Raw genomic sequence first — 15,194 nt, 5'->3', positions numbered from 1 at the left:
CACAATACTTTCATGGCATTTTTGTTTTGTTGGTTTTGTTCTTTGAACACAGTGATTTTATGTGCAACTGATGCATGGATCATTTTGTGCACTAATAAAATATATATCTCTATGTTTTGAATTTGAAAAAAAAAAAAAACATTTTATTTTTCCAACTATGAAGGGTTCGGTGAATGCACGTGTGAAACTTGCGGGGTTCAGTACCTCCAGCAAGGTTAAGAACCACTGCTTTAGACCATGTAAGAAAGATACTTCTTAGCAGTGGATGATGTATGACTTGGTTACTTTTTGCAATTGCAGTCTGATGCTTGCTCCTGTTTCAGACAACCCTGCTTATAAAGAAGAAATTGAAAGACCCTGCTTCTTAGATCCCCTGTCCTGCAGTGTACAATAATAGGCTATGAGGACAGAACAAAAGGTAGGCCAGGAGAATCTGGAATCAAAAGGTAGGATTAGTAGCAAGCTGTTATATAATACCCAGCACAATGTTTATGCTGGAAGGACAGGTAACATTACTATGAGACCTGTGAAGAGGTAATATAACTCATACAAGTGTGTTTTCTACTGAGTTCACATTAAGATCCTGGCTTGCTAACTACTCACTTATTGCAAGCTGGTCTAAGCCCCAAAACTCCTAGGAGGAAGAGTGTCAAGGGATAAAGGTCTTCCCAGTCCTATTCATTGTTAGCTGACAGTGTCTGAGGCAGAGAACACATCATCCAATCAAATCAACCTCATCCCATAAGTAACATATAGTGCCTTATTCCGAGATTTTCACAAAGCCGATACTGCATTGCGATTACGCTCATACAGCGAACCACTCGCAAAGTAAGTGATCAGCATTTGGGTGTGGTAAAGGGGGGGCTTGGTATTGGTTGGAAAAACGCTGGCATGTCTGACTGTTTCAATGCTGTGCATAAATTAGCCATTGCGATCGCCTTCACAGAATAAGAGCTCTCTGCGTGTCAGGAAAGCTGCAGTGTTTGCGGCTGGTCAGACTTGCCTTACATGCTGCGTAACTGCCCGATGAGCTGAAATGGCACCGATGTTTATGCTGTTGCACATCGTCAGACAGATATGAGAAGGCAGCAGTGAGAACCCCTATGCTCGGCTATGCTTGGAAGCAGTAGTATATATTAGCAACTGCGATCTGAGAGAGAATGCAGTTGCGATTGCATTAGTGTAAATCTCAGAATCCGGCTCAAAGTCTCACACATACAGCGGACAGGTTTTTGACTACTACAGTACGGAATACAGTAGGTCACACATCCCTATGCCCTTTACCACCAAAATCCTGCCAGTACCCTACATTTCTGTAAAATTAACCTTGCCACACACAGTGAAAACGATTGTATATTATCAGCCATTTCATACTCAGAAAGGTTCCTAACAGAGTTATTAGGGTTATTGATAGAAAGACTGGGTATGATTAAGGAATACAACAAATCTCCCCTAGATCCAGCCTTTCTCTCAAGATTGAAAAGATGAAGATGATATACTAAATAAATTATTTTTGGTTCTTATATATAAAGCAACGTGTACTATAGATTTAGTACTGATTTAAGAGAAAACCTAGGTTGGTTATAAGAAACACATCACATAAACAAGTCCTTTTGTACTTGGAAAGATTTCTGTATACCCCAGGAAAGTCACACAACCCCTAAAGGACATTTGGTTTTTATGGTCTGTAAAGTTCAGCCTTATGTGGACACCCTGTCATGTTTCAATGGATCTTCTTAATGAGCTCAGACATGAATCGGAAGAAAATCTGTTAAAACAATGCTGAAATGCAGGCTGCACATGAAATATTTACAGAAAGAGGAAGGATGAAAGCAGCTTGGATGGTTATCGTTCTGGATCGACAACAAGTTACAGAGGATGCCATCAAACAACAGGCGCTTGTTGGAGAATTCATCTTACAGCAACTTCCAAGGTCCCTCAATAACGCCTCGTTTGGGTTGGAAGGGAGAAATACTTTAGAGAGAGAGATGCAGAGAATGGAAGAAAGCCTTATAAATATTCAGATGCGTCTCTGTTATTATCAGAGAAGAGAACACTCAACTTAATCAATACATATTAGAAATCAGCTAGTTAGAAGGAGGGAGGGGAGTCGCTAGTTTTGTACACCAAGGTGAGCATATAAAATTAGGAAACTTTATTATCGGAATGTTTACAGGGTCTGCAGCCATGTATGAACATAATTTAAAGATATAAAAGGTAAACAAGTGGTATTGAGGATGCTGTGCAGAAGAACTAACAATATAATAATGGATGAGGACAGGTAGAACTCAAGAAGTGGAATTAATATGTAAAAGGAAGTAGCATTAGAAAAAAGGAAGCTACAGTCATGAGGTCAGACAAGGTGATGGTATCAGGATGGAGTGCTTTTTACTCAGAGACAATACAATAACTACTACTGATCACACAGAGTGAGATCACAATGCTATAATATGCCATGCACGACATAACTTCTGTCAGGAAAGAAGTCCATATTTTACATCTAACTGGTCACAAATCTCAACCAAAATGGAAGTGTATCCCCATATTTGGTTTGAGTGAATGACACACCCTTATCTGAGCTAAAACAGATGTTGGGACCATTATGCTTTGTGAATCCTCCCTGATTGCTGGGGTTAGTGTCTATTTGCTATATTATAGATTCTACACAAAGATTGTTGGTGCTGATCCCTTCCTCCCTGATTGCTGGGGTTAGTGTCTATTTGCTATATTATAGATTCTGCAGAAAGATTGTCGGTGATGATCCCTTCCTCCCCGATTGCTGGGGTTAGTGTCTATTTGCTATATTATAGATTCTACACAAAGATTGTTGGTGCTGATCCCTACCTCCCTGATTACTGGGGTTAGTGTCTATTTGCTATATTATAGATTCTACACAAAGATTGTTGGTGCTGATCCCTTCCTCCCTGATTACTGGGGTTAGTGTCTATTTGCTATATTATAGATTCTGCAGAAAGATTGTCGGTGCTGATCCCTTCCTCCCCGATTGCTGGGGTTAGTGTCTATTTGCTATATTATAGATTCTGCAGAAAGATTGTTGGTGATGATCCCTTCCTCCCTAATTACTGGGGTTAGTGTCTATTTGCTATATTATAGATTCTACACAAAGATTGTTGGTGCTGATCCCTACCTCCCCGATTGCTGGGGTTAGTGTCTATTTGCTATATTATAGATTCTACACAAAGATTGTTGGTGCTGATCCCTTCCTCCCTAATTACTGGGGTTAGTGTCTATTTGCTATATTATAGATTCTACACAAAGATTGTTGGTGCTGATCCCTACCTCCCTGATTACTGGGGTTAGTGTCTATTCGCTATATTATAGATTCTACACAAAGATTGTCGGTGCTGATCCCTTCCTCCCCGATTGCTGGGGTTAGTGTCTATTTGCTATATTATAGATTCTACACAAAGATTGTTGGTGCTGATCCCTTCCTCCCCGATTGCTGGGGTTAGTGACTATTTGCTATATTATAGATTCTGCAGAAAGATTGTTGGTGCTGATCCCTCCTCCTCGATTGCTGGGGTTAGTGTCTATTTGCTATATTATAGATTCTACACAAAGATTGTTGGTGCTGATCCCTTCCTCCCTAATTAGTGAGGTTAGTGTCTAGATTCGGCACAATCACTCATTGGATCAGATGTCATGAGGGGATCCAGTTATGAGACCAGCAGCCACGATGTCGCCGGTCTCAATCCCGACGCTAACAGTCCGACACGGGACTTAAGATAGGAGTAGAAATACTGATGACTATCTTAATCCTGATGCCAGCCCAAACGAGGTAAGTCCGGGGCGCCCATAGTATCAGACGCAGGGGGAAGGGTTAGGTTTAGACAGCATAGCGGGGTTAGCATTAGTTTTAGTTGTTTTTTTTTGGGGGGGGGGGGGGTTGGGGTTAGGCACCTCTAGGGTGGAGGGTTAGGCACTACTGAGAGTGGGTTAGGGACTAAGGGGGGAGGGCTAGGGTTAGACACAAAGGGAGAAGACTTAGGTTTAGGCACAAATGGGGAGGAATAGGGGGCATGGTGGAGAGGATTAGGGTTAGGCTTCAAGAAGGGAGGGTTAGAGGGAGAAGGGGGGAGGGAAAGTATACTTACCTGACCCCTGTTGAGATACCAACCATCGGGATGCCACTGTCAGTGTTTTGACAGGAGGCATCCCAACAACCAGCTTTTCATACAGATTCCATCATGAGTGCTGCCTTTCTTCAAGACTGACTATTCATAAATATTAGGGCATAACTGTTACATATTAAAATAGTGAACGAAGTAATAAACATCTCAGGGTAAACAAGCAACTAATACATTGAAAAATAAAGGGCATATATCTCTCGAGAGGTACTGTATATAGAAAAAAAAAAAAAGATTTCCTCCTGCTATACCTTGGCATGTAAAATAACTGGTGCGGCTCGCTGCGGCCTGGCTGTTTGCTTGTTAGGGCATAACAGTTATCAGCCCTGTACAGGTGCTTCCTGTGCCTGTAAAGTCATTTAGTCCAGCAGTTCCTGATTGAAAAGATTAGAACACTTCATCAAACGCCAATGTCTGCTTTTATGGCCTATTATTTGTTTGATGTCTGAGAGCCACTGTAAATCAATCAGGTATATTAGATAATAGGACACATGCATCTGATTCTCTAATCAGTCTGTTCCTGGCTAAACAATGTGTGGGGACGCTGCAGCTTTCCTTACAGCTGTAAACATGCGTATTCTGTCATGATGGCTGGTACATACTTACACACAGACTTATAATGCAGTTAAATATATCATATCCTGATATAATACAAAAGTAAAATGCCATTATATGAAATGGCTTCTGTAGACATAGGGGCTGACGCTTCGTTAAATGGACATCTTTTTCCTGAGCATATCTTGCGAGTATTTATACTGCACATGCACCGGAACTGAGCGCACACAGGTATGGTCAGTGCAGGATCATACGCATTTCAAGCGCATCTACATGTACAGATGTGTCCTCATACACCATTGCTGCAGTCACACGAAATGGGATGTAGTTGAGAGCCTGGCGGTCATGATGCCAGTGCCAGAATCCCGATGGTAAGTATTGGGGTTAGGGGAGGGTTAGGATTAAGATTAGGTACTAGGGGTAGGGTTAGAGTACTTACCCTGTCAGGATGCCGGTGTTGGAATTCTGATCGTCGGCATCCCATAACTAACCCCACTACACAGCTCTTCTCTGCGTTCTAGGTCCCATGAAACTCTGCTAGCGCCGAGTATCTTTTTTGCCCAAAAATGCAACTAAGATGCACAATGAGACTGCACTGATCAATTTGATATATGACACCTGTATATCGGGGCAGCACAGACGTCGTGTCGTGAGGTCGTGTGTTCGATTCCCACTACTGTGTGGAGTTTGTATATTCTCCCTGTGCTTGTGTGGGTTTCCTCCGGGTGCTCCGGTTTCGTCCCACACTCCAAAAATATACTGGTAGGTTAATTGGGTCTCAACAAAATGAACCTTAGTGTGTATGTGTGCGTGTGGTAGGGTATATAGAGTGTAAGCTCCACTGCGGCAGTGACTGATGTGACTGGCCACATATTTTCTGTAAAGTGCTGCGGAATATGTGTGCGCCATATAAATAACTGGTAATAAATAATTATCTGTGTGTGATGGAGTCTGAATCTGCATACGAAATGCTACGATGCAGTGGCCTGTGCTTTTATCCAAGTTCCATTGTGCTTTTACAAATTCAGTCGGATAAAGATATACAAGTGTCACATATCAAATTAATCAGTGCAGTCTTGTGGTGTGTCTCAATCATATTACATTGCAACTAAGATGCTTGGTGCTAGCAGAGTGGCACAGGACCTGGTGGCTTACTAGCGCCAGGCGTCTCACTTTGCATGGCATATTCAGACTAGGTGTATGAGGACACATCTGAATGACTGAAGAGGTGTAACTGGGCAGTGATGTTGCATTCTCACATAGATATATAGATAAAACAACTTTGTATTGAAGAATAATATATTAGATGATTTAGATGTTTATAAAGACAATATTCAAATAAATGATAATGCTATTTTACCGAGATCAACAGTTATAAAAAATACATTCATCTTAATATTGTGTATAATGTAAATAAAACAAAGGCATTTTAAGTATAATAGGTATTGCACATAAAATTTGTAGTCTGATCAACTACAGTATGATTTAAGATATGTTACATAACTAGACAAGGTATAAATAGGTAAATAAGCAAGAAAATAAGAAGGTGCAGGTATTCTAATAAGTTACTCAAATATGTAATGGTAATGGGTAATATGTGGGATTTAGGCCAGGAATAAATATAATTAACAATATTATTGTGGCTAAGAGCCTGATTCAGCAGCGATCGCAACTGCGATTACGCACGCAATCGGCCGATTGTTGCGTTCTGCGCAACACTCCACTGCGATCACTGTGACGCAGACTCATCGCAGAGTGAATGACAGGAAGTACCGTTTGGGGGTGGTGACTGGGGGGTTGGAGAAACGCAGGCGTGCCAGTGCATTTGAACGCCGTTACAGGGGTGTGCATGAATTAGCCTCTGCGATGCCATATACGCAGCTTGAGCTCCCACTGCGTGCGATGTGGTTAGCAATTCCTGAGTAAGGTCAGACCTTGTGTACGTGAGGCTCCGATGGTACTCGATGTTACCGATGGTTTCGCAGTTTTGCTAAGTATTACGGAAGTAAGAGGAAGTGGGTGTGCTTCGACTACATTGCGATCGCAGACATTAACATATTATCACAGTGAGACTGCGTGCGTAATCACAGCTGCGAATGCAGTTGCAATCAGTACTGAATTAAGCCCCAAGTCTCTTGATTGAGAAAAAAAAAATTCATATCTATCCACACATTACATATACATGACCAATCACACACATATATATGTATCTACAAATATACATACATACATATACTGCACACACACATTTATGTAAAAAATTTAATTATAATCTGTTGTTTGGAGACTTTGGGCCGGGCCTGATTCAGAGGTGCACGCAATATGGATGTCGCACATAGTTGCACCATGTTGTAAGTCTGCACATGAGTCTAAGTTGCACTGCGCATGCGTCCTGATGGTTACCGCAGTGAGACGCAGAAAGATTTTGGACACAAGAGCTGGGGATTTCAGTGGGCTTCTTGGGAGGTAACGCGAGGGTGGCTAGCTAGACGCAAGCGGGTTAGGTATGAAATTCTGGCTGTCGGGATACCGCTGTTCAGAATACCGACAAGGGCATCCCGACAGCCAGAAACCCGACATCCATAGGAACGGCTTGTAAGTATATTCCATACCCCTACCCTCCCTCCCTGGTGCCTAAACCCCCCTTTCTAGTGCCTAAACCTAACCTCACCCTAAACCTAACACCCCCTCCCCAGTGCCTAAACCTAACCTACCCCTCACTGCACCCTAACCCTCCCCAATACCTAACCCTAAGCTCGCTAGCTAACGCTAACCTCCCCCTAACACCTCATTACTTACCTTCAGGATACCGAGTACATCCCACGCCATCGTGTCGCTGACAGCAAATGCGTCTAAAGGCGCAATAGCATAACACAGGAATCTATGTTCAGATGGAGAAAGTGCACCTGTCGGGCTGGTGCAGGTTTCGATCGTGCGTCTAAAGACCCACCGTGACGGACTAGCGCCGCTATCAGTGGGCATCTCAGTATGCTCAGAATTGGCTGCAGCATTAGCATAAGGATGCAAACACAGCTGAAGAAACTGCAGCTTTTCCAACAATCAGGGGGCATATCTACCCATTGGCCAGGATGGCACTCGCCAGGGTCGCCGACCAAAGGGGGGTGCGCCGTCCGGCAGTGCCACCAGCAGCCAAGGGGCGGACAAGTCCCCTGGCCCCACAAGTGTAGGGCAGACCGCAATGAGAGCGGTCTGCCCTAAACAGTTTACAAACCAGCGTCGGCTGTGTGTTTGTAATAGCAGCCAGCCAATGAGAGTCAGACAGACTCTCATTTGCTGCTGCGTCGTCCAAGGAGGGAGCCGGGCTGGAGCTCACTAATGAGCTCCGTCTTCCAGCTCCTCCCACAGCATGTGATGGGAGAGACGTCATGACGTCTCTCCTATGCAGAAGAGCGGGCCAGGACTCAGAGCGGACAGCGGCGATCGCGTTGAGTGGGGTTCAGGTAAGTTGTATTTTTTTTCTGTGTGTGTAAGCCTGGCACTGGGGGCGGGGGGGGGGCAATTAAATAGTGGGTGGCCGCTACTGGGGGCACATTATGGGGGTGCCCGCAACTGGGGACACTGTACAGGGGTGGCCACTGCTGGGGGCAATTTAGGGGGGTTGCCCGCGACTGGGGGCACTGTACAGGGGTTGCCACTACTGGGAGCAATTTAGGGGGGGTTGGCCACTACTGGGGGAACTGTATAGGGGTGGCCACTAATGGGGGCAATTTAGGGGGGATGGCCACTACTGGGGGCACTGTATAGTGGAGACTACTACTGGGGGCACTGTATAGTGGAGACTACTACTGGGGGCACTGTATAGGGGGGACTACTACTTGGGGCAATGCAGCATTGGGGGGACTACTACTGGGGGCAATGCAGCATTGGGGGGACTACTACTGGGGCCACTGTAGAGGGGGGAATACTACTGGGGGCACTATATAGGAGGGACTACTACTGGGGGCAATGCAGCATAGGGGCGTCAGTCCATTACATTGCCAGGGGCACTTGGATCCCTAGATACACCCCTGCCTACAATTACCTGACATTTTATGGGTTTCCAATGACAAGACACTGTACAAAATCTTATTTCTTGGAAGAACTGCCATTTGTTTTTCACTTACTGATTTTCCTATGTCTGTTTCCTATGCCTTGGTAAAGCAAGGTAATGCAGAGAATAAGTTATTAAAGTTTATACAAAGATAACATAAGATGATGAATGCAAGGTTCTAAAATATATAAAATTTCAAAGAAGGCTAGAACCTTAGTAAGGGAGGAGAGATCTAATCACAGTGTGAAATAAATTGTCTAATTTTGAGACATCATTGTATTCAGACTATATATCTAGCTTGATTCAAGCCTTAGATAACTTATGATGGTGTGACAGAGCAGGTCAGCAGGAGAACAGCTCATTAGGCTTGAATTGCGCTGGATATATGGCCTGAATATAATGATCCTGAAGGAGCTTAATGGCAAATTACAAATCTGCTTGGGGATCCTTTGTATAGTCAAATAGGTCTATAGTAATTTACCTATACTAGGTTACATTAAATATACAGTATTGTGCCATTTTTCTGCACCCCAGTTCCTATGTTTTTATGCATAGTTGAGTCGCTTGGCCTTGTTTCCAGGTCTAAGGTATGACTTTTGGCTGCAATTCGAAAAATACAGGCAGGTACCTATCCATCATGCAATACCATCAGGGAGGCGTCTCATTGGCTCCAAATTTATTCTGCAGCAGAACAATGACCCCAAACATACAGCCAATGTCATTAAGAACTATCTTCAGCGTAAAGAAGAACAAGGGGTCCTGGAAGTGTTGATATGGCCCCACAGAGCCCTGATCTCAAACAACATCATCGCGTCTGTCTGGGATTACAAGTTCTCCAAGATGTTTGGAACAACCTCCCTGCCGAGTTCCTTCAAAAACTGTGTGTCTAGAAGAATTGATGCTGTTTTGAAGGCAAAGGGTGGTCATACCAAATATTGATTTGATTTAATTTCTCTTCTGTTCATTCACTTTGCATTTTGTTAATTGATAAAAATAAACTATTAACACTTTTATCTTTGAAAGCATTCTTAATTTGCAAAAGTTTAAGGCAGGTGTGGAAAAAATGCTGCACAGTACTGTATATAAAAAAACAACAACAACTGAGTAGTACTAATAATCTTAAAAAAATAGATCAACATCTGGCAGCACTATGAGGGAAAATGGCCAACCACATCGAATCTAATGCTGGTTACACACTGCCCATCATATAAGCCGTTCAATTGAAGGCCGATAAATTGTGTGCCCGTCGGCCAGTGTGTACAGATTATATGTCTGTGAATTACATCGTTCACAGGCATACTGTACTGCGTAGCCAATGGCAGATATATCTGCTCATCATGCTGTCTGTACAGGCGGTCAGCTGACCACACGTACACTTGCTGCAGACGCCACCGGGGAGGGGGTTGCGATGCGACCGCCAGCCAGCCGGACAGCAGGTGATGGCTGTTCCATCATTTGCAGATATATCTGAAGATCAGTCGAACTGCGGATATATCTGTCAGGTGTGTAACCACCTTGAGTGTAGATCCTGTGTTAGTCGGCACCAGGAATTAAATAAAGTGCAGAGTAGGACTGATGCAATAGTAAAGAGCAACAATTATTACAATGTATACCTAAATTAAGTTCATATAAAAAAATAACAAAAAATAAAAACACATGTTAATTAAGACAAAATATCTAAAACCATATAAGTCACAAGACAAAGTGACTAAACCATATAATCATGTACCATGCACCTTTAGTTCAACATGAACAACTGTGGGAGTGTAATCAGAAGGTAGATAGGTACCCCATCAAAATGAAATAATGAAAAAAAACTATATCGTATTCTTTCAGTTAAGTCCCATATGGTAAAGAGCTGCCAGAATATAGTTAGGGTAATTATCCTAAACAGTGTATTCCACAAAGGGATATGAAATAAGTACAATATTAATACAGTGATAATTTGTGAGTAGTAAGCAATCTCAATGTTAGTAAAAGCATAAGTGGTTAGTCCTACATACACCTATCCCAAATCGCTCCAAATAGCCCTGTTTAATATGCCATGGACTTTGAGACACTAATCCTAAGTAACTAATACACTATAAGCAAACTAAAAAGCAGAATTGAGGAAAAAGTAGCAAAATCTACACAATCTAGAGTAAAAAGGCAAAAGACAGGTCTGATATCAGTGACCCGTTCCATAATCTTTCTGCTTAATCAGCTATAAGCAAACTAAAATGCAAAATTAAGGAAAAAGTATGCTGTCTATGTAAAAAGACTAAGACAGGTCTGATACCGCTGACCTGCACCACACAACGTTATGCTTTATCTACGACTTTATACTAAGTTCATTGCAACAACAAAAGTAATCCTAAGTGCCTAGAACACTATGTGAACTAAGGCGAAAATTGAAAAAAATAAAAACAACGGTCATGTGTGATCCTTTCTTAATCAAACGGTGTACCAAATTCGTATTAATACATATTACTTCTGTATACGACGGAGTCTGAATCTGTGTAAAAAGGGTTCTGAGATGGTGTGCACATCTTTTCCTCACGCCAAGATCTGTTGTACTTCATCTGTGACTTTGTAAGTGTGTAGAACCAATTCCTGTACTGTTAGTCACAACCCAGCATCTCTAAGACTCTGTGAGTGGCTTTTCGCTGCGCCTGCGACTAAAATGCAATAAAAAAAAAAAATACAGTATGCTACTCCTCTGAGAGCGTCTCAGCCACGCTGAGCGTCTCACACCACATGGCGTACAGACAACCAATAAGTGAGGACACATACACGTAGGACAATTCTGAACTACGGATTATTGTATCAATTACAAATTCATATGACTAAGGCAGCAAGAGAGTACTGAGAAATACATTGGTGATCAATTAAGGATCGTATCATGTACCAACTAAAAATTAAATCATAGATAAAGTACCTATTCATCCCTAATAAGTGTTGGGAACAGAAGAATATATATATCAGTAAAAAGATAGAAAGAAAAGAACTCTGTTTGCTGAGCACTCTGAAAAAATGTCGTTGGATAATATGAAGAATTAACTTTTAATATGCAAATGTTAAAATATTACTCTGTCATAATGAGCAAGACAATAAAGTTTAAAAAGTTGTTGTGCATACTATTCCTTGTAGATACATACACTCTATATGTCAGTGATCATACAACTGACACTAGGTAGAGATGGTATACATAATGCTACCAAGTAAATATTTAAATCTCTGACGTTGTTCACAATGAAAATTTTGCACACACAAATAAAGGTTATATTAAATAATATAGACATACTGTGAAAGTGCTTTTAGGAGATATAAATTCCCCTTGCCTATATATTAATGGCGAAATATCACACAGTTGTATAGTAACTGAATATCATAATGAAATTGCTAGTATCCCTAGACTTCAATTTGTCTCCATGATATTATCCTTTTTAAGAAAAGAAAGTATAAGGATGGTCAGGGTAAAGAAGCTGCTATTTCTGATGCTGCTGCTCCTCCCCTGGGCCTAAGCTCATCTATGAGGAGTGAGTGATCATTCAAGAACAAGTTGCCCCTAGAAACAACAGTGTAACAGTAATGTTGCCCAGCTGTACATTTCTGCTATTGAAAGTCTTACTAATTTAGCATTGGACCCACAATGAGAGAATTAGTAAACCTGAGATAATCAGCAGTTAATAGAGAGATAGAAGGAGAAGGTTTTAAGATGTTAACATATATAAGTATTAAATGACATTCAATAACCTTCAGTTTGCAATCCAAAAAACAACATTTAAGCATTTTTGTCAGATTATTCTCTTTGTTTTGATACAAAGCTGGTAATAAAACTTGCTGTATTTCTATCTTAGTTTCAAAAATATGTTACACTTTCTCAGATTCATAGCAATACATGTAGCTATTATAATCATTGAAACAAATAAACACACATCTCAGTGATCTCAAAGTTGTCATAAAAGATTGAAAAAAGTCTCACCATTTATATATGGTTACTAAACTGATAAAGTTTCACATGCATTAGAAAAAGGGGGCAACCAACCTCTTTATGTAACATTTGTGTCAATATAAGAAATGGAGGGATTTATAAACCACCGTCAATATTCTAGAGCATGAATGCCTCAGTGTCTCATAGGTGGATTAAATCGCTGGATATTATTTACATATAGTATGATCAACACTAAGTGCAGCATATCAACATATGTATAAAGGTGCATACACACACAACGATTTTTTGAACGATTATCGTTTAAAAAAATCGTTCACTTTCTGAGTCAAACGATGAACGATTATTGTTCATGCGCGTTCACGTTTGTAGTTTAGTCAGACTTGTCAACTCAACGATTTTCATTAAGTTAATATGCAAAAATCGTTCATTACATTTAAATGAACATAGTAAATGAACAACTTTAGTAAACGATTTTAGTTCATTTTTTCAAGGTAGAAAATAGTTTACTAAAATCGTTAATTAACTAAATCGGTGTGTGTATGCACCTTAACAATTAGTGGAATTCCTCATAGTTATGGTACATTTTCTTTAGATAGTTTGTACGGAGGGGGATCGAACGCCGCAAGTAAAATTGTATAGGTGTGTACTCGCGTGGTCGGCACTGTGGTCAGTATGTTCGATCAGGAGTTGGGTCTGTCGAACCATCGCATCGAAAGCTGGTTGTATAGATATGTACCCAGCTTAACATCAAAGCACTGCAACAGAGCACTATACAGTATATAGAATATTATTGGCAGAAAACTACTGTACATCTACCATACTGCACTGCAAGCATAAACAAGCCTGCAACATGGCAAGAGCAGCTACAGTGGTATTTGAACCCTGCCAGTATAGAGATAACATTTCTACAGAAGGTAACACAAAACAGCCAAAGCGTAGGAATGCCACAAAGCAGGTGTTTGTTGCCAAGTGTAACCATATATAACATTAATTATTCAAGTAATAGTCAACCTGATGTGCCTTATCCCAACCTCCCCCCCCGGGGGGTGCCTAACCCTAACCCCCCTTTCCCTAAACTAACCCTCTCCCGGGGGGTGCCTAACCCTAAGCTCCCCCCCAGGAGCCCCTAACCTAATCCTCCCCCCCTGGCTTGCCTTCGATCGAGTTGCCGGGTGTCGGTAAAATGACAGACGTCAGGATTTCGATGCCTGTCTTTAGACCCATGCTGGGATGACAACGGTTGGCATTTAGACCATCGGCATCCCGACTGCGTACCATGTTTAATTACTCTAACGATTCATTTTCACTGCTAGTTGTTTTTTTTTTTAGTTTATAGTGATTTATAGTTAATGGAATGTACCAACACAGCATTTGGCATATTAAAGGGATAGAAAATGAAGGATCAGGTGCTTGATATAGGGCAGTAAATTCTGTCCAGTAATGCTGTCTTACATGTCACGCACCTGCTAAATATTTGTCTTAAAATCACATCAGAAGATAACACAAAGCAGATACTGATATGTCTATAAAGGAGGTAAAAATCCTCAACAAGTACACAATCATGTGAAACTCCTGTGCAGAGCAGAAAGGTACTCAGGAACAAAACCCTACAGCAGAGATAAGGATATTAAAGGATTATTTCATAGGAGACAAAATCAGTTAGCAGATAACAACAAAAATAAGACCAGTGTAAATGATAATCTCCATAAAGTGCTGCGTAATACATAGGCATATAAAAAACTGTTAATAATAATGATAAGACGAAAGAGACACAAAGAGAGAGGATGATTTAATCTTCTGACCAGTTTAGATGAAAAGCAAGTGAGACAATCAGATATATATACTGTAAGTTCTTGGGGTTTATGTTACTACACAGCTTCAAGAGCACCACCCAATACACACTCAATATCTCATTGATGTGATGGGAGGAAGGAAAGGACACAAATATGGGAAGTTACTAGGTAATAAAGATATAAATGAAAGGCTCCTTCCTTGTCCTTTGATCTGCCTTACAACACACTGACTCAGCAAGGGTGATATTGTCCCCGAGAACCATAAGGGAGGATGTGACTAATCTCACAAAGCGAATGAATGGACAAACTTGTGCTGCGCTACCACATTTTCTTCCATTGTGTAAGATAGTTACAATTGCATGGAGATCTTATCATCCATATATAAATTATATTATTGCCAAACACCTTGGTAAAAAGGTTAAATATAATCCAGAAAATTAATTTTGTGCCATAATTCTTGTTGTTATAATGGTTGCACCGGCCTATAACAGAAAACGTTGAATCTTCAGTACTTCAGCAAGAACTGAGCCATGACTGCTGGACAGATCGTTTCATTGTGCTATAAACCAAACTGCAGGTATTTATAAAGGGATGTAGTGAATATGCAGACGGACGGGATGCTGGCCGCCAATATACTGCTGCTGGAATCCCGCCGCCTGGCAAAATGCCGATGCCGCTATCCCGAACGGGATCAGGTACCGAAGCTGGCAACC

The 15,194-nt window shown here is 41.3% G+C and overlaps 1 protein-coding gene across 3 annotated transcripts in view; it reads right to left on the bottom strand.

The window, feature by feature from the left end:
* The window catches only part of CEP112 (centrosomal protein 112), a 561,355-nt gene that overhangs the window by 286,070 nt on the left and 260,091 nt on the right, over positions 1-15,194 (bottom strand). The gene's annotated exons all lie outside the window — the stretch shown is intronic.

Source organism: Taudactylus pleione, unplaced genomic scaffold, assembly GCF_031769625.1.
Source record: "Taudactylus pleione unplaced genomic scaffold, aTauple2 ptg000012l, whole genome shotgun sequence".
Taxonomy (NCBI): Eukaryota; Metazoa; Chordata; class Amphibia; order Anura; family Myobatrachidae; genus Taudactylus; species Taudactylus pleione.
This window is presented reverse-complemented; position numbering and strand designations above follow the sequence as displayed.